The 18,631-nt window shown below is 40.5% G+C and overlaps 1 long non-coding RNA gene across 1 annotated transcript in view; it reads left to right on the top strand.

Annotated features, from left to right (window-relative positions):
* Positions 1–16,676, top strand: part of LOC309555145 — a 55,964-nt gene extending 39,288 nt beyond the window's left edge. The window contains exons 3-5 of the long non-coding RNA XR_014225253.1: positions 6,420–6,491; positions 6,703–6,759; positions 16,223–16,676. This is a non-coding gene — a long non-coding RNA (uncharacterized lncRNA). The remainder of the gene's footprint in view (positions 1–6,419; positions 6,492–6,702; positions 6,760–16,222) is intronic.
* The last annotated feature ends 1,955 nt before the right edge of the window (positions 16,677–18,631 follow it).

Raw genomic sequence — 18,631 nt, 5'->3', positions numbered from 1 at the left:
AGTCAGTATGGTCACCTACTGATTAAGTATGCTCAACAGATAACTAAACTCTCCAATAAGACATGGCAATTTAATAAGTTTACTTCCTAAAATGCAGTACATGGAATGTCCACCAGTCATTTGAAGGTTAAAGAGACTATAATTTTCTCAGTCTTATGCCTGCTATAAAGGCTGGTACTGAAGGAACATGAAGAAGAAAGGGATGGATCCATCTAAAAACTAAACTAACTAGCCCGAACATACAGGAAAGTGGGATTTTACCATTAACAAATATGGAAAAAACTTATTGTAATTAAACTGAGTTGCCACTGGATGTCAGCACCAAGATATGAATACATACATAACGTAATTCCATGCCACAGTAGTTGATACACAAAAAGTATTCCAGAACAAACAATCACACTGTTTTTTCAAAGCAGCATGGGTTTTGTAGAGACAGAGCACAGCAGTCGTTTTTCCTTTCAGTGTGTCTCTGTGATTGAGCTGAAGCTATTGGTCTCTTTATACAACAGGCTTTTTTTTTTAACAAAGAAAGCCAGAATAGCCTGGAAAACATGTGAAGGAAGCCTAGACTTTCACTTGCTTCCTAGAAATAACTATGAAATATTAATGAGCAATATTTAATGTCTGCTTGGCTTAAAAGATGAGCAATCAAGTGTATGGTTTAGTCTTAAACATAAATAAATAACACACAAATGCACTACAAATTGCATTTAAGCCATTTGAATAGATGTAACGCCCTGCTGCCAGGCTGCTAGGTTTTTGGGTTAGGTAAATTTAGTTTTGTTCTCCTGTAACCAGCACAGTTGTGTGTGCAATTGTTGCAGTTTGCTCTGTGCGCTACAGGCTGCTAGTCTGGCTGCTCCCCCCTGTTTTCTGGAGCTTTCGAGAACATAGTGGATGGAAGGGCCAGAGAGGCACCCTGAATATTTATGCAGCCCCAGCCAAACCCTGGAGACGTGTATCCAGATGGTGGTTGGGGATTGTATAAATAGTCTGGAGCCCAGAGCCTGGGGTTCCTGTCCAGGGGGAGAATTTCCAAGCCAGGGAGGGCTTCCTGCCTTCCTGGCTGTATTTCTGAAGGCCCAACCTGCTCATCAGGATCCCAGCCATTGCTGAGAGGGTCTGTGCATTCACAAATCCTTTCAGGGACCAAGAGGGGTGCCACTGAAGACCTGCCTTGGGAGTACACAGGTTGAGCCTGACTGCTGGAATCAGAGTTGCATTCTATGCTGGAAGGACACTGTGAGTACTGATCCAGAAGGGCGTGAGGATATCAGTGACAGTTCAGTTTGGTTTTTATCACCCCTACTGCTCAAAGTAGGGGTGCTGTTTGCCTGGCTGTTGCACTAGTAGGAATAGAACCTGGGACTTTGAAACTGTGGTCCTACATGAGGGTAGGGAAGCTGAACTGGGCTTGAGCCACAGTATTTGTGTTCCCAAGGCCTCTGCATGTAGTCTTTCTACTTTTGGAGAGAGCTAGCACAACATCGAAAGTCAGTGAATTTTCATGATCAAGATCATTGATCAAGAGATACTTTACAGGATCTCAACATTTTCTTGTGAATGCTTTCTTAAAAGAGCAGATTACAGAAAAATTGCATGCTATTATTAGTATTGGTGTATCCAAAAGATATGACATAATGTACCCTGAAAAGGTATACCATTTGAGGCAAAGATTAAAGCAGTAATAAACCTAAAAGCAAACATTTATAATAATACCAATTCTTAGATGTGGTGGGTGACTAGTTTTTTTTTCAGGCTTTCTCACCTTTATTTTCATCTGGTGATCCAGCCAACAAGTCTTTTTGTTTTTCAAAAGCACAAGCTCTCCATCAGAATGTATCAGTTTACATAGATGAGACAAATCATTTAACCATGGCAGGGGTGCTTACAATCTGCTTTTATTTATTATGTAAAACCTTTATCCCAAAAGAAAGCAATACTGTTTGCTGTAGCTGATTATAAAGCATGAGGTGGAGTTTGGCTTCAATTTGTGTATTAAAAACCTGGTAATACATTTAACACTACCCTCCCCCCAGGCTGACAATGCTGCTGTCTGCTGTGCCTCCTGTGTTCATTCATCCATAATGAAGGCACTCTAATACAGGAGGCGTGTTACTGGCTGGTTCACCAGGTGAAAACAGAGGGGGGGAAAAGCCAAGGAAAAGAAACCTGATGCAGCCACCACATCTAATAATTGGTAAGCTGCAATATAATACATTTTTGATTTTGGGTTTAATATTGCTTTAAAGAAACTTTCTTTAATTCTAAAGTGTGATATAATATGAATATGAATGATATAATATGAATATTTCTTAGGAACTCAAAACCACATATGTTTAAAATAGTTGATTTCTTCCAGTCCTCCTAAGGCAGCACAGTAATACTTTCCATTTTACATATACCCTCACCGGCCACAATTGCTTGATAACACAAATTGCTAATCAGCCAATCACATAGTAGCAACCTAATGCATTTAGGCATCTAGACGCGGTGAAAAAGGTCCAAAAAAGAGAAAATATCCAGTGAGCGGCAGTTATGTGAACGAAAATGCATTGTTCATGTCAGAGGTCAGAGGAGAACTCTGGCAACTGAAATTTAATGTGGATAAGTGCAAGATAATGCACCTGGGGCATAAAAACCCAAGGGCAGAATATAGAATATTTGACACAGTTCTGACCTCAGTATCTGAGGAAAGGGATTTAGGAGTAATTATTTCAGAAGACTTAAAGGTGGGAAGACAATGTAATAGAGCAGCACGAAATGCCAGCAGAATGCTTGGATGTATAGGGAGAGGTATAAGCAGTAGAAAGAGAGAAGTGCTTATGCCGCTGTACAGAACACTGGTGAGACCTCACTTGGAGTATTGTGCGCAGTACTGGAGGCCATATCTCCAGAAGGATATAGATACTCTACAGAGAGTTCAGAGAAGAGCTACTAAACTAGTACATGGATTGCAGGAAAAAACTTACCAGGAAAGGTTAAAGGACCTTAACATGTATAGCTTGGAAGAAAGAAGAGACAGAGGGGATATGATAGAAACTTTTAAATACATAAAGGGAATCAACTCGGTAAAGGAGGAGAGCATATTTAAAAGAAGAAAAACTACCACAAGAGGACACAGTTTTAAATTAGAGGGGCAAAGGTTTAAAAGTAATATGAGGAAGTATTACTTTACTGAGAGAGTAGTGGATGCATGGAATAACCTTCCTGCAGAAGTGGTAGCTGCAAATACAGTGAAGGAGTTTAAGCATGCATGGGATAGGCATAAGGCTATCCTTCATATAAGATAGGGCCAGGGACTATTCATAGGATTCAGATATATTGGGCAGACTAGATGGGCCAAATGGTTCTTATCTGCCGACACATTCTATGTTTCTATGAGAATTGGCAAACTGATTTGTGATGATCGAAAGACAACAGTAACTCAAATAACCACTCGTTATAACCAAAATATGCAGAATACCATCTCTGGACGCACAACACATTGAACCTTGAAGCAGATGTGCTACAGCAGCAGAAGACCACACAGGGTGCCACTCCTGTCAGCTAAGAACAGGAAATGGAGGCTACAATTCACACAGGTTCACCAAAATTGGACAATAGAAGATTGGAAAAATGTTGCCTAATCTGATGGGTCTCGATTTCAGCTGCGATGTTCAGATGGTAGGGTAAGAATTTGGCATAAACAACATAAAAGCATTTATCCATCTTGCCTTGTATCAGTGGTTCAGGCTGGTGGTGGTGGTGTAATGGTGTGGGGGATATTTCTTTGGCACACTTTGAGCCCCTTAGCACCAAATGAGCATTGAGTATTGTTGCTGACCCTGTCCATCAATCCCTTTATGACTACAGTGTACCCATCTTCTAAAGGCTACTTCCAGCAGGATAATGCACCATGTCACAAAGCTCAAATCATCTCACAACTGGTTTCTTGAACATGACAATGAGTTCAGTGTACTCCAATGGCCTCCACAGTCACCAGATCTCAGTCCAATAGAGAACCTTTGGGATGTGGTGGAACAGGAGATTCGCCTCATGGATGTGCAGCCAACAAATCTGCAGCAACTACGTGATGCCATCATGTCAATATGGACCAAAATCTCTGAGGAATGTTTCCAACACCTTGTTGAATCTATGCCATGAAGAATAAGGCAAAAAAGTAAAAATGATTCCTCCTGTGTATGTGGGACTATAAAACGTCAGCTCAAACACCCATGTTAATATAAAATCATGTATTTATTGGTATATATAATATTGTTTATACATATACATAACAAGAGGTTTCTAAAAACATATTGCACAACTGCATGAGTATGTGATCACAAAGAGATAGAATAATTCTCCAAAGAACATGTTGCGTTTCAGGACTGTGCCTTTCTTCAGGAGTCATATAGAGGAGATTTAACAATTCAAAAGATATTCCTATGAAACAAAAAAGATATAGAAAACATTGTAAGAAGTGCAAAACAGTGACATATTTCTCCTGATTGGGATGTCCAGCTGAACTATACATACATCAAAATGTTCATACAAAACATCAGGCTGTGTGGATAGAATTTAAATTAGAAGTCAGCGCTTTGCAACACAGCTCATCACCCTGAACACACCATCCCCCTGTCAAACATGGTGGTGGCAGCATCATGGTTTGGGCCTGCTTTTCTTCAGCAGGGACAGTGAAGATGGTTAAAATTGATGGGAAGATGGATGGAGCCAAATACAGGACCATTCTGGAAGAAAACCTGATGGAGTCTGCAAAAGACTTGAGACTGGGACAGAGATTTGTCTTCCAACAAGACAATGATCCAAAACATAAAGCAAAATCTAAAATGGAATTGTTCACAAATAAACATATCCAGGTGTTAGAATGGCCAAGTGAAAATCCAGACCTGAATCCAATCGAGAATCTGTGGAAAGAACTGAAAACTGCTGTTCACAAACGCTCTCCATCCAACCTCACTGAGCTCGAGCTGTTTTACAAGGAGGAATGGGCAAAAATGTCAGTCTCTCGATTTGCAAAACTGATAGAGATATACCCCAAGCGACTTACAGCTGTAATCGCAGCAAAAGTTGGCGTTACAAAGTATTAACTTAAGGGGGCTGAATAATTTTGCACGCCCAATTTTTCAGTTTTTTTATTTGTTAAATAAGTTTGAAATATCCAATAAATTTCGTTCCATTTCATGACTGTGTCCCGCTTGTTGTTGATTCTTCACAAAAAATTACAGTTTTATATCTTTATGTTTGAAGCCTGAAATGTGGCAAAAGGTCAAAAAGTTCAAGGGGGTGAATACTTTCGCAAGGCACTGTACATATTTGCCATTCTACTTTTATCTGTAATATGACTGATCTCTCCCACCTCTGTTTTTTATCATTGAAAACCAGTGACAGCTGGTGGTAAACTTTTTTTTTGGGGGGCAGCAAACAACCCCCCGCCCCCCATGTCTGCACTTACCACTCAACGGTCCCCCCGTGGCTTCTCCTCCTGGCCAACCCAATCTGTCCTGATTGGCCGGAAGAAGAAGCCAGAAGACAAAAGCGAATATTGAGTCGCTAGTGTGACAAGTGGGTGAGTTCACTGCGCCCCAAACCCAGCCTTTTTCAAGACAATTAGTACATGATTGTGTCCCACTTGTTGGTTCTTCACAAAAAATTACAGTTTTATATCTTTATGTTTGAAGCCTGAAATGTGCCAAAAGGTTGCAAAGTTCAAGGGGGGCGAATACTTTCACAAGGCACTGTAGATAGTAATAAAAAGTTTAAGCATTCACAAGCACAATAAAACATTTAGCCTACCATATCCATTACTTAGGTGTAGAAGTGTGGAAGTCCATGCTCATCGTTACCTTGCAGGTCCAGAAGACTGCTTCAGCCACTCTTTTAACCAACAAATAATCTTCAAATAGTTCTTGTTTGTCATTATAATGAACTCTTGTGCTGGGAATTTACTCTCTATGTGTAAACAAGCACAAATTAATTAATCAGTAATGTTTCAGATTGGATTAAAAAGAGATATGTATCTGCCAGTTAGATTTGGGAAAGCTAGACAGAAAATATCATTTTAATGGGAAAGAACATTTTAACAGCAAGACTCCATTATTATGTAGGACGTTGCTGGAAACACAGAGGACTCCAAGTCCAAATAAATGAAATACAGACATCTAGGGAGACTTGGCAGGTTTTCCTTTCTGGGTGAATGCTGACTGACTGCTGGAAGGGACCTTAGATCATTTGGCATAAACATCACCCAGGCTGTGAAGTGTATTCAGCAAGCACACTGGAATACTTAGTATTTGCATCATACGGGACCTATGTGTAAGAAATCATGAACACTATTGGCAGTGAATTTTACAAATTTACCGCTATCGACATGCTCCTTGATGGAGTCCTAATAGTGTATAATTCTCTCTCTCCAGGCTTCATCTCCGCATAAGCAGGTCGTCAAAGGACGTTCAAAATCCACAGAAGAGATACAGCAGGCAAAAAAGGTGATGATATCATCATAAGCCATTTATCAAAGACGTGCAAAAATCAGTAGCCGTGTGCAAAGTTCAGGAACCATACCAGATTTCCAATTGCTGTAGTTTGACAAATCAAACATATTCTATTTGGTTGTGATAGGGTACAGTACTCTATACACTGCTCTTTGCTTAACTAAAATTGTATGCAAACAAGTTTTATTTTTATTTTTCTTTATAGGCTTTCCATACACCTCAGAAATCTCTGCCAAGTACAAGAGAGGAGAGCAATGTGCAGGTAAAATTATTTATAGCTACATTACTATTTAAAATAGGACATACTTGAAAAGGAGCTAATGCTGCATTCTACTAAGGAGAGAAATTCACTTTTTTTTTTTTTAAACATTTTACTGAAAATTTTTATAGGCATACAGGTAAGGTCACATTGAATGCACATACAAAATTTAGAGAAAACCAAAATGCAGTTTAAACAAACCTCAGTAGTTGTAGCAATATAGCAATAACACGTGACAAGCGGCACATAGTCAACAACAAAGAACCTATTGAAACGTATAAAAGAGAAGAGGCACATGAGCTAGTCCAGAAAGTCAAGACAATATGAGCAATAGGGAAAGCGTTTGAGTAACGAGAAGGGTTCGGACTGATAGGGAATGCACGCCCTGAAGGCGAAAGGCACAGTGGGATCCCTTGGCTGTATGAGAGAGAAATGTGGTCCATGCGATGGAAACTTAGGAGGCCCCTGGGTACACGAACAGGGGGGGCAGACACCCCCAAGGGGAACACACTGTGTCCGCGGTCCCCTAACGTGCGCCCGAGGGGGGCTGTGAGAGGACCATGCTCGGAGATAGAGGGAAAATGGGGATCAAGCAGAAGGGAATGTTGGAGAGGGCGGATAATTGGTAGGTGCATGTGTACTCCCCCCCTGCTATAAAATATCTGTATTGTGTAGGTTACCAATAATAGTACCTGCAGCATTAAAGGAGATAAAGAGTTTATAAAGAGTGACAGCGCGAGAATTTCACCAACCTATTGTACATGTGGACTACTAGGTCGTCCACAATATTTTAGTGGATAACTTTTTTTTTTTTAGCTCCACTGTAGTAGTGATAAAGTTTTGATGTAGGGTCATCTAACGAAGATGTTACCTGTAGTAAATCTAAGTGAATTTATATTTCCATTTATAGCTGGTCAAAGGCAGTCAATGCAAGGATTTTTATACCATCAAAAGATCCTTTTGAAAAAGTAAGGCAGGCCATAGACAGTGCAAATTTCTTTCCTGCAACTATGCCTGCTGGGAGAATACAGTGATTATTGCTAGTGGCTATAGTAGCCGCTAGCAATAATCATAAGTGAATCCGGCAGTCTGGTTGTACCCACGTTGATCAATCAATCAACTTGGTACATTCAGCCTGCCAACACATAGTTTGAATCTCAGCCAATTCCTGATGAACCGGCCGAGGTTCGAACCGTCTATGGCTGGCCTTAGTTCACCAAAAAACTTCCTATGCAGATAAGCATTGTCTGTTAATAAAAACACACTGGAGTTGATTTACTAAAAAGTGGAGAGTACAAAATCTGGTGCAGCTCTGCATAGAAACCAATCCGCTTCCAGGTTTATTTTTTTTTTTGACAAAGCTTATTTGAACAAGCTGAAGTTAGAAGCTTCTTGGCTACCATGCCCAGCTGCAACAGATTTTGCACTCTGTAGTTTTAATAAATCGATCCCACTGTGCAGGTTTGACTAAAATTGCATAATGCACTTTCCATAGGTCTTGATCATTTAGGTACTTCCCAAACCCTGACTAAAAAACTCCCAGAGATGGCATCATCCCATCCTGCTTCATTGCTAGTACACTGTTAGGTTGCTCCCAGCTGTTACTGTTCACCCTCCTCATAAAAGGATATATATATAGACAGAGCTTGTCCCTGTAACAGTGAGGGTGAGCAGTAATGACTGTGAGCATCTTGGCAACATCTTGGGGAGTTTGTCAGCCAGGCTTTCGGAGGTATGTAAATGGCCTACACCTATAGCAAGGGCATTATTTAACATTGGTCATAACTACACTGTTAGTTTTTATCTAGAGATGCCCCTGAAGCCTAGTACACACAGGCCGAATGTTGAGCGGTATCAGCTAGTTCAATAGGAACTGGCTGACATTTGGCCCGTGTGTGTTGCAGCTGGTCTGACAGAAGCCAGTCATGTCTGAAAAAAGTCTGCCGATCAGCATCTGATCAGTGCTCTCAGCCAATGGCTGAGAGCGCTGACCGGTGTGTTCTTGGGGGAGGGGGCTGTCCCCCTGTCAGAACACAATAGCACAGCGAGGGAGATTGTTGTACTAACATCGGATTGTTAGTACAGGATCTCCTCCTGAGCTCTTCAGTTTTTTTTTTTTCAGCCCGCTGGGTTGGAAAAAAAAAAAAAAAAAACACAGATAGTGTGTTCTAGGCTTTACCTACATTGACAGATTTTTTGGAAAAGATAAACTAACCCCTTAAATACAGTCTACATAAATATTTTTGGAAAAGATAAACTAACCCCTTAAATACAGTCTACTAGAAATATATATCATCATAGCTTTAAAGCAATTCTTTGGTGTTAAACAAATCATTAGGGAACAAGAGTTTAAATGTATTCCTGTATGCTCCTATGTATAGAATGATACACTATATTACCAAAAGTATTGTGACGCCTAACTTTACACGCACATAAACTATAATGGCATCCCCGTCTTAGTCCGTAGGATTTAATATTGAGTTGGCCCACCCTTTGCAGCTATAACAGCTTCAACTCTTCTGGAAAAACTGTCCGCAAGGTTTAGGAGTGTGTTTATGGGAATATTTGACCATTCTTCCAGAAGTGCATTTGTGAGGTCAGACACTGATATGGACAAGAACAAGGTCCATAAAGACATGGATGAGCGAGTTTGGGGTGGAGGAACATGACTGGCCTGCACAGAGTCCTGACCTTAACCCAATAGAACACCTTTGCGATGAATTAGACCTGCGAGCCAGGCCCTCTCATTCAGCATCAGTGCCTGACCTCACAAATGCACTTCTGGAAGAATGGCCAAACATTCCCATAGACACACTCCTAAACCTTGTGGACAGCCTTCTCAGAAGAGTTGAAGCTGTTATAGCTGAAAAGGGTGGACCAACTCAATATTGAACCCTACTGACATTCATGTGCCTGTAAAGGTAGGTGCCCCAATACTTTTGATATTTTTATAGAACTATACACCATGAAAAAAAAAAAAAAAAAAACCTTCTGAACCAACATGTTCTACTTAAGCACTTATAAGCATCAAACCTGCTCTAAAAGGTAAAACTTGCTTACCATATGTGACCCTGTTGAGGAGATATCCCTTTGCTTCCTGTCTTGTATGACACTCATCAGATAGAATGCAGGGAGATTTTTCCTCACTTTCTGTTCTGTCTAACAACTGTCAAATAGGCATAAGGCAAGGACAAATGGGGACACAGATAGCAGTACAGAGTTAACAGAAGTTTCAAACCTTCCAAATTCTGTTCAAAACTAATGAAAAATAGTTTTGGCTGGGCATATGTCACCATTTAGCTGTGGGAAAATTCTTAGCAAGAACAGATTGATACATAAGGCCATGATTGATACATTCCTCTCAACTTGCAGGAGAAGGATCCAGCTATACAACATTCCCGGAGAAAACATTTCAGGGCACAATAGATAAGGAACACACATAGGGGTTGATTTATCGTAATGGCTGCTCCCTTCACAAAATGTATGTTCATTTCGCAAAATTAATGCCAGTGAATTATGTAGTTATGCTAGTGGGGCCACACCACAACCACATTCAATGCATGGAGTTTCAGTACGGTAGTATGGGTTTTTACATGTTAAAACAGGCAGTGAGGATGCATCATATCATCACTAGGGATGATCGAACGGTTCGGGTCCACCATCGGTTCGGCCCGAACATTGGGTGTTCGAGGTTCGGCCGAATTTAGAACTTTTTGCCCAAAAAGTTCGGAATTCGGCAACCAGAACCGCCCAAAATGCAATGCTTCAGGAAATGGGCTTTAAAAGCCCGTGATTGGACCAGAACCATTAGCAAAAGCCAATTGAGGGGGCAGGAGAATGCTAGGAATGTGATTGGAGTGACTAGGGGGTCCCTAGACCAATCATTAGTGAATACGCCCCCCAGTATATAAGATCGCCCCCGCCATATTCCCAGCATTGTTATACTGGACATGGAAGAGAGTGGAAGCAGTTCTGTTAATTTTACTTTAAAAGTGTCATTTAGCTATTTATTAGTGTGAGGAAAGGGATATCTAGTGTAGTTAGAGTGCTCCTTTACACTTAAGTTAGCTTCAAAAATTTAGTTTCTGTAGGGAAAGTGTTAAGTGTCAGGGGACCGTAGTGTAGTGTAGGGTTAACTGACAGTGACTGCTATGGCAGGGTGACAAAACCCTTCCATAGCAGGGTGACCGCTATAGAGAAATGATCATTTCTCTGCTTCGGGACAGGTATGTGGCTTCTCACCAGCAAGCATTTTTTAATGCTGCAGGGGCTGCCACTGCCAGTGCTTTTTTGAGGACATGTTTGATGTCAGACATGACATCTGAATATGTGTATAGGGTGTATATATAGGCATATATGTCTGAATATATACCCCTAGACATATATAGGTGTGATAGTAGCAGAAATAAATGCTTGCGCTAATGAAATCATTTACAGTAATATATTTCTGCTACTATCACACCTATATATGTCTAGGGGTATATATTCAGACATATATGCCTATATATACCCCCTATACACATGTTCAGATGTTTTGCCTGCCTCAAAAGAACCCCAAAAAATGCCAAAAAAACGCTAGTGTCAAAAAAAAAAAATGCCCAGGTGTGTTTTTGCTGGCATTTTTTGGGGGGTTTTGGAGGCAGGCAAAACATCAGAACTTGTGCACAGTACCACTATACACAAGTTCAGATGTTTTGCCTGCCTCAAAAGAACCCCAAAAAATGCCAAAAAAAACGCTAGCGTCAAAAAAAAAATGCCCAGGTGTGTTTTTGCTGGCATTTTTTGGGGGGTTTTGGAGGCAGGCAAAACATCAGAACTTGTGCACAGTACCACTATACACAAGTTCAGATGTTTTTCCTGACTGCAAAGAACCCAAAAAAATGCCTGCTATTAAACCGGCAAGGTGTTACAGCAGAGAAGCCATATTCCTGTGCTTAAAGTTTTCTAATACAAACGATCTTTTTTTTTATGGTTCTGGACATGCTACAGAGCTGAAACTTCACAGGTACACCTTTTAGACCCCCCAGACACAAAATCACACAAAAAAAGTTCTTAAAAATTGTCATTTTTGATAAAAAAAGCCAATTATTGAAAAATTTAAAAAAAAAAAAAAAAAAAGAGATTTTTTGATTTTTACTTTGGATTTAGTATCTGGGGGGTCTAAAAAGTGTACATGTGAAGTTTCAGCTCTGTAGCATGTCCAGAACCCCCCAAAAATTAGCATTTTCTTATAATTTTTATTAGAACAGGAATACGGCTTCTCTACGGCGCTTTTTCTTGCATTTATCGGGCATTTTTGGAGGCAGGCATGACTTTTTTTGGATTTAGTGTCTGGGGGGTCTAAAAAGTGTACCTGTGAAGTTTCAGCTCTGTAGCATGTCCAGAACCAGAAAAAAAGATAATTTTTCAGTAGAGCAGGGATGGTGGGACCCCTCTTTTACACTTATATGATCTTTTTTTGGGGTTCTGGACATGCTACAGAGCTGAAACTTCACAGGTACACCTTTTAGACCCCCCAGACACAAAATCACACAAAAAAAGTTCTTAAAAATTGTCATTTTTGATAAAAAAGCCAATTATTGAAAAATTAAAAAAAAAAAAAAAAAGAGATTTTTTGATTTTTACTTTGGATTTAGTATCTGGGGGGTCTAAAAAGTGTACATGTGAAGTTTCAGCTCTGTAGCATGTCCAGAACCATAAAAAAAAAAGATCGTTTGTATTAGAAAACTTTAAGCACAGGAATATGGCTTCTCTGCTGTAACACCTTGCCGGTTTAATAGCAGGCATTTTTTTGGGTTCTTTGCAGTCAGGAAAAACATCTGAACTTGTGTATAGTGGTACTGTGCACAAGTTCTGATGTTTTGCCCGCCTCCAAAATCCCCAAAAAATGCCAGCAAAAACACACCTGGGCATTTTTTTTTTTTGACGCTAGCGTTTTTTTTGGCATTTTTTGGGGTTCTTTTGAGGCAGGCAAAACATCTGAACATGTGTATAGGGTGTATATATAGGCATATATGTCTGAATATATACCCCTAGACATATATAGGTGTGATAGTAGCAGAAATATATTACTGTAAATGATTTCATTAGCGCAAGCATTTATTTCTGCTACTATCACACCTATATATGTCTAGGGGTATATATTCAGACATATATGTCTATATATCCCCCCTATACACATGTTCAGATGTTTTGCCTGCCTCAAAAGAACCCCAAAAAATGCCAAAAAAAAACGCTAGCGTCAAAAAAAAAAATGCCCAGGTGTGTTTTTGCTGGCATTTTTTGGGGAATTTTGGAGGCAGGCAAAACATCAGAACTTGTGCACAGTACTACTATACACAAGTTCAGATGTTTTTCCTGACTGCAAAGAACCCAAAAAAATGCCTGCTATTAAACCGGCAAGGTGTTACAGCAGAGAAGCCATATTCCTGTGCTTAGAGTTTTCTAATACAAACGATCTTTTTTTTTCTGGTTCTGGACATGCTACAGACCTGAAACTTCACATGCACACCTTTTAGACCCCCCAGATACTAAATCCAAAGTAAAAATCAAAAAATCTCTTTTTTTTTTTTTTTTTTTTTAATTTTTCAATAATTGGCTTTTTTATCAAAAATGACAATTTTTAAGAACTTTTTTTGTGTGATTTTGTGTCTGGGGGGTCTAAAAGGTGTACCTGTGAAGTTTCAGCTCTGTAGCATGTCCAGAACCAGAAAAAAAGATCATATAGGTGTTAAAGTTAAAGGAGGCTCCCGAACCACATCCCTGTTCTACTGAAAAATTATCTTTTTTTTTTCATGGTTCTGGACATGCTACAGAGCTGAAACTTCACATGCACACCTTTTAGACCCCCCAGATACTAAATCCAAAGTAAAAATCAAAAAAATCTCTCTTTTTTTTTTTTTTAATTTTTCAATAATTGGCTTTTTTATCAAAAATGACAATTTTTAAGAACTTTTTTTTGTGTGATTAATAGTTAATGGGGCATGACCCAGAACCCTAGGCACTTTTTAGGGGCATTTATTGGGTTTTAGGGCTTAAAAATGGTGTTTTTTGATTACAGAAGTTCGGGTCCCATTGATTTCAATGGGGTTCTGAAATCCGGGCCGAACTTTCGTGAAGTTCGGGTGTTCTGGTCGAACCGAACTTTTCAAAAGTTCGATCATCCCTAATCATCACTCCACTGTCAAATGCCCTCAGAAAAGTGACTCACTGTAGATCGCTGTCCAGAAGGTGACGCTATTATAAACAAACCTTTACAAGAGGTTCTGCAGCAGCCTCGGTACAGAGCACCCAAGACCCTCTATTGTGTCCAAGAATTTTAATCCTATTAATTAGATTTATCAGCTGATTATCTACGTTGTCACCAAGCCCTGTACTTTCCTGAGGTTTGGCAGAGTTTTAAAGCTTTAGTTTGTGACCATTGCTATCCTAAGGGGTTCTATAGCTACCAATTCCCTCTTATAATACTGAATACTCTTCCTTGCATTAATTCTGATACCAACATTTTCTGCACAGTGCTTTTTTTCTCAGACAATAGGTGCAGGAACTCAACCAGGTCCCCTGCGGGGGGCAGGGGCTGAGCACACCACATGAAAGAGTGGGTATGGCTAAATTGCACTAACAATGGGAGGGCCTTACAGAGGCATTGTTAAATACCATGAGTGCATTATGCACGGGGTTCAGAAGTACACTACATAGAGAGTGCAGGGTTCAGGTGTGTGCTACATATAGGGTGCAGGGCTCATGAGTGGGCTACGTATAGGTTGCAGGACTCAGGAGTGGGCTACATACAGGTTGCAAGACTCATGAGTGGGATACGTACAGGTTGTATTACTCAGGAGTGGACTAAGTACAGGGGGCAGGGTTCAGAAGTGGGCTGCATACAGGGTGCAGGACCCAGGAGTGGGCTGTGTAAAGGGTGCAGGACCCCCCTCCTCTTCCCCAGTACAGAACTTCTCCCCTTCCATTGCAAAGCTGTCTTTTCTCACTCACAACCTCCCCCACCTAGATAGTACCAGAGATAGGAGAGAGTGGCTGCTGCCAAAAAGGAGCTACAACTTACAGTTAGAGAGTGTGTGCAGCCTGCATGCACAAGCTTTAGAAGGAGCTGCCCTGGGACAGAAGAGTAGATGTGCACAGTCCCTGCCCCCTCTCTCCTCTGCTCTAATAGGGATGGAGCAGGGAGGGTTGCACGCAAGTGACAGCAGGGAGCATCATGTAAGCAAGCAGTTATCGCTGGAGGTGTTGGAACAGCACATTCCGGATGAAAGAAACCCAGGTTCTGCAGCAACTGAGCCCCTCTTCTGTATCTAAGCACTATGATATCAGCTACTCTATTTTTCTCCTGTCATAGAGCCTGTTCCCCAGAAGCTGCAACCATCTTTTTACCATCAGAATTCTTTGGCATGGAATGCCACACACAGAAGTAGACATTTTGTAGTAGTCATTTCTGTGCAGAATGCAAGTACATATCTTTTAGGTATCTTTCCTCCACATCTGCACTCCTTTCCTTGGGAGCACCAAGGAGACCAAAGGGACCACTTTCCCATGTAATGCAGTCCATCGCATTTAGCCTCCATTACCAAGTAGGATCAAGGTACCCTCATTGGTATATGAGTCCATCCCCTATGTCCCTTCTTTAGCTCTGCCCAGCCAGGCATGCTCCAAGATGGCACAATCATTCACAGGCTTCATGATTACTCACATCATAGGACTGTGGCCTGGCTGCCATGGCTTTATAAACCCCACTGCAGGACCTGCAGAAGAAGGTCATGGGAAACAGGGCAACTACAGTTGTTCCTATAGTGTTCTGTACTATCTCACCTGGGACTTCAACCCTGAAAAGTGCCCTTTTGATCAGTACTGCACTCTCCAGTTTTAGTAAATCAACCCCAGTGGATGGAGACACTTGCAAACTACAGATATTAGAGCATTCTTACTCTTTATGTTTTTTAAAGGCCTGTCATGACAGAATTATAAAGCCTGCTGATCCCTTTCTAAAATATATATATATTTATGCCATCAAACAAAAAGACACATCGCTCAGAACAGTGGAACCATCAGGTGAATGGAAACGTCTGTTAGGTGCACAGGCCGCGGTAATCTCTCCAACACCATAAGACTGAAATATCAAGCAAGAGGACAGCACACTGTTGTGACCAAGGCTCTTCGCCGAAACGCGTTAGCCACTCTGTCTGTGTACTCACTGGGATGTGACAATAAAGCATTGGAAGTTTTCCAGAGTTGCCAGCTGTTTTCTTGCTTGCTATATATATTTTTTATTATGAAATATGAGAACATAAGTTAAAGATGATAGTGTAAGATGACTCCCGTGCATTACACTCACACACATATGTAGATCTATAAGGTGTTGTGATTGTAAAGGAATTGGAATTATCTTAAACTGTCATGTTTTTGCATCTGATGTGACACCTTCATCGTTGTTCTGTGTGTTCTTTTCCTGTAGGATTCTGCTGCTACAGATGAAAATTCTCCAAAGACGAGAACAAGTGAAGGTCAAACGCAGATCTGATATGAGGGAGTGCGTGTGATAAAACAGCAATGAGGCTTTCCAGCCTGTTATCACTCAGTCTGTTTGTTCCTTGCTGTAACTTTGTGTGTGTGTGTCTCTTGTAGACATGGGTACATGTAATGTATGTATCTGTTAAATGTATGTACCTATCATATTATTTCTATTCTTCTGATGACCAAAAGGCTTCTACTGCGTGTTTGATTATTAGATGTCTTGATGTTTGTCATTTTAAAAAAAGAAAATCTGTCCATATGAACTAATGTTTAATTGGGACCATTTTACCTGTAATCAGTGTTAATTTTTTATGTATTGTTATTAAACATTGGTACTTTTATATTGAATATGTTAGTTGTAGAAATACATTAAAGATATCTGAAAATGTATTTTATTCACTTTGTAGACCTTTAATAGTTGCTAATGCTACTTATACCATTGCTCAGTGGTAAATTCCAACTACCCTAAAGGTTGAAAACAAAATAAGAACCAGGACTTAATGTTATTATATTAGTGATTCCATCCATACACATATGATTGATGCGATGTAGCCCCTGAGTATGAAAGTGTGAGAAATATTTGCTTGGTGCAATGAAAGAGAAAGGTTAAGTATGGATTAGTACTGGCCACTGGAGCTTGCAGTTGTTGATTCTTCTTCTGCACTTGATGCTAGGTCACTGGTACTACTTTGAAATGTATAAAATTGAACATTGCATTTCTTTTTTTTTTTTTTTGTGTCACCATGTCCTAGTTATGAAGGTATATTTACTTTACTATTGGGTAAAACAAATCACAGCTTGGATAAGACCTGGTTGTCTAATCAACCAACAATCGTCCAGGTTAAACATAAATTGGCCTGGTACTTGGTTAACAAGAAAATGGCAGCTATCTTAGGTAAGTCTGTGAGCAAATGTAAAAACCTGAATACCATGGATAAATCTGCTATTAGCCAAATGAATTTGGAAAAACTCTACAGACACTCTAACCACCATCAAATCCAAACCTCTTTTTCTGAGTACACTACGGTCCTATGGGGTGGTTCGTAAAAAGGTTCTAATCTCTTTCCCTCCTTAATTTCCCACCTTTCTTATTTTATCTTTTCCACTTACAATGATCAGATTCAGACCTATGATATGTTTCTCCCTCACCACCTAATTTAACTTTGTAAATGGTGCACCATGCAAAATCATGTGCATTGCACATGGTTCCTGAGAGGTTGTGGCATAGCTCTGTTAACTTCGGATATGCTGTTTAATTTCTGCTGCGACATGTATACAGCCCTGAGTAACTGCATGTCTGTGTTCAGGTGGGCGATCAGTGTGTGGGGGGGGGGGGTTAAACAGAGGCTCAACTGATTGGCTTTAACCCCCTAGCTGCACGGGTAATAGAGCTGTGGGCAGCACAGTGGCTAATTGGTTAGCACTTCCACCTATCAGCATTAGGGTTGTTCGTTTGAATCCTAACCATGGCACTACCTGCCTGGAGTTAGCATATTACGAAGGCTGCTGCCAAGCTTATACACCTTACTAACCGATCCGTGACTGCTGCTCTTCTCTGCCAATCTCTCCACTGGCTTCTACAAGCAAATTGTGTAAAATTCAAAATACTAACCACAACGTAAAAGCCATCCACAAATCCCCCCCAGCTTTATCACCAACCTCATCTGCAGATATCAGCCAAATTGTCCTCTCCACTCTTCCCGGGAGGTCTTGCTCTCTACCTCTCTTGTTACATACTGCCATGCTCTCCTCCAGGACTTTTCAAGAACCTCTCTCATCCTCTGGAACTCCATACCCCAGTATGTCTGGTCAGCTTTTACCCTGTTCTTTTTTAGGCGATCCTTAAACTCTTATATTCATGGAAGCCTACCCCACCTCCAACTTAAAAGCCATACTTGAGTCACCTCCATCAGATTATCCCCTGCAGCTTCTACCTTTTGTACCATCACCCTCTCCCTTTAGATTGTATGCTCCATAAACAGTGCCCTCCTATTCCTTCTGTATTGAACTGTATTGTACTTATACTGTCCCCCGTTATGTTGTAAAGCGCTGCACCAACTTTTGGCGCTATAAATCCTGTATTATAATAATAATAATAATAATGTGCTTCCTGTGCCTGCATGGGTTTGCTCCGGGTACTCCCGTTTCCTCCCACACTGAAGATATATTGGTAGGTTAATTGGCTCCTATCTAAATTGGGCGGTGTATGTATAAATGTTAGGGACCTTAGATTGTAAGCTCTTTTTGAACAGGGACTGATGGTAATGTATAATATATATGTAACGCGCTGCATAAAATGATGGTTCTATATAGGTGCCTGTATACTGATCAAAAGTCTAGTACTGGATGT

This window comes from Pelophylax lessonae, assembly GCF_965119305.1.
Source record: "Pelophylax lessonae genome assembly, chromosome: 4".
In the NCBI taxonomy this organism is placed as follows: domain Eukaryota; kingdom Metazoa; phylum Chordata; class Amphibia; order Anura; family Ranidae; genus Pelophylax; species Pelophylax lessonae.
Note: the sequence above shows the minus strand (reverse complement) of the source record. Positions and strands in the feature narration are given on the sequence as shown.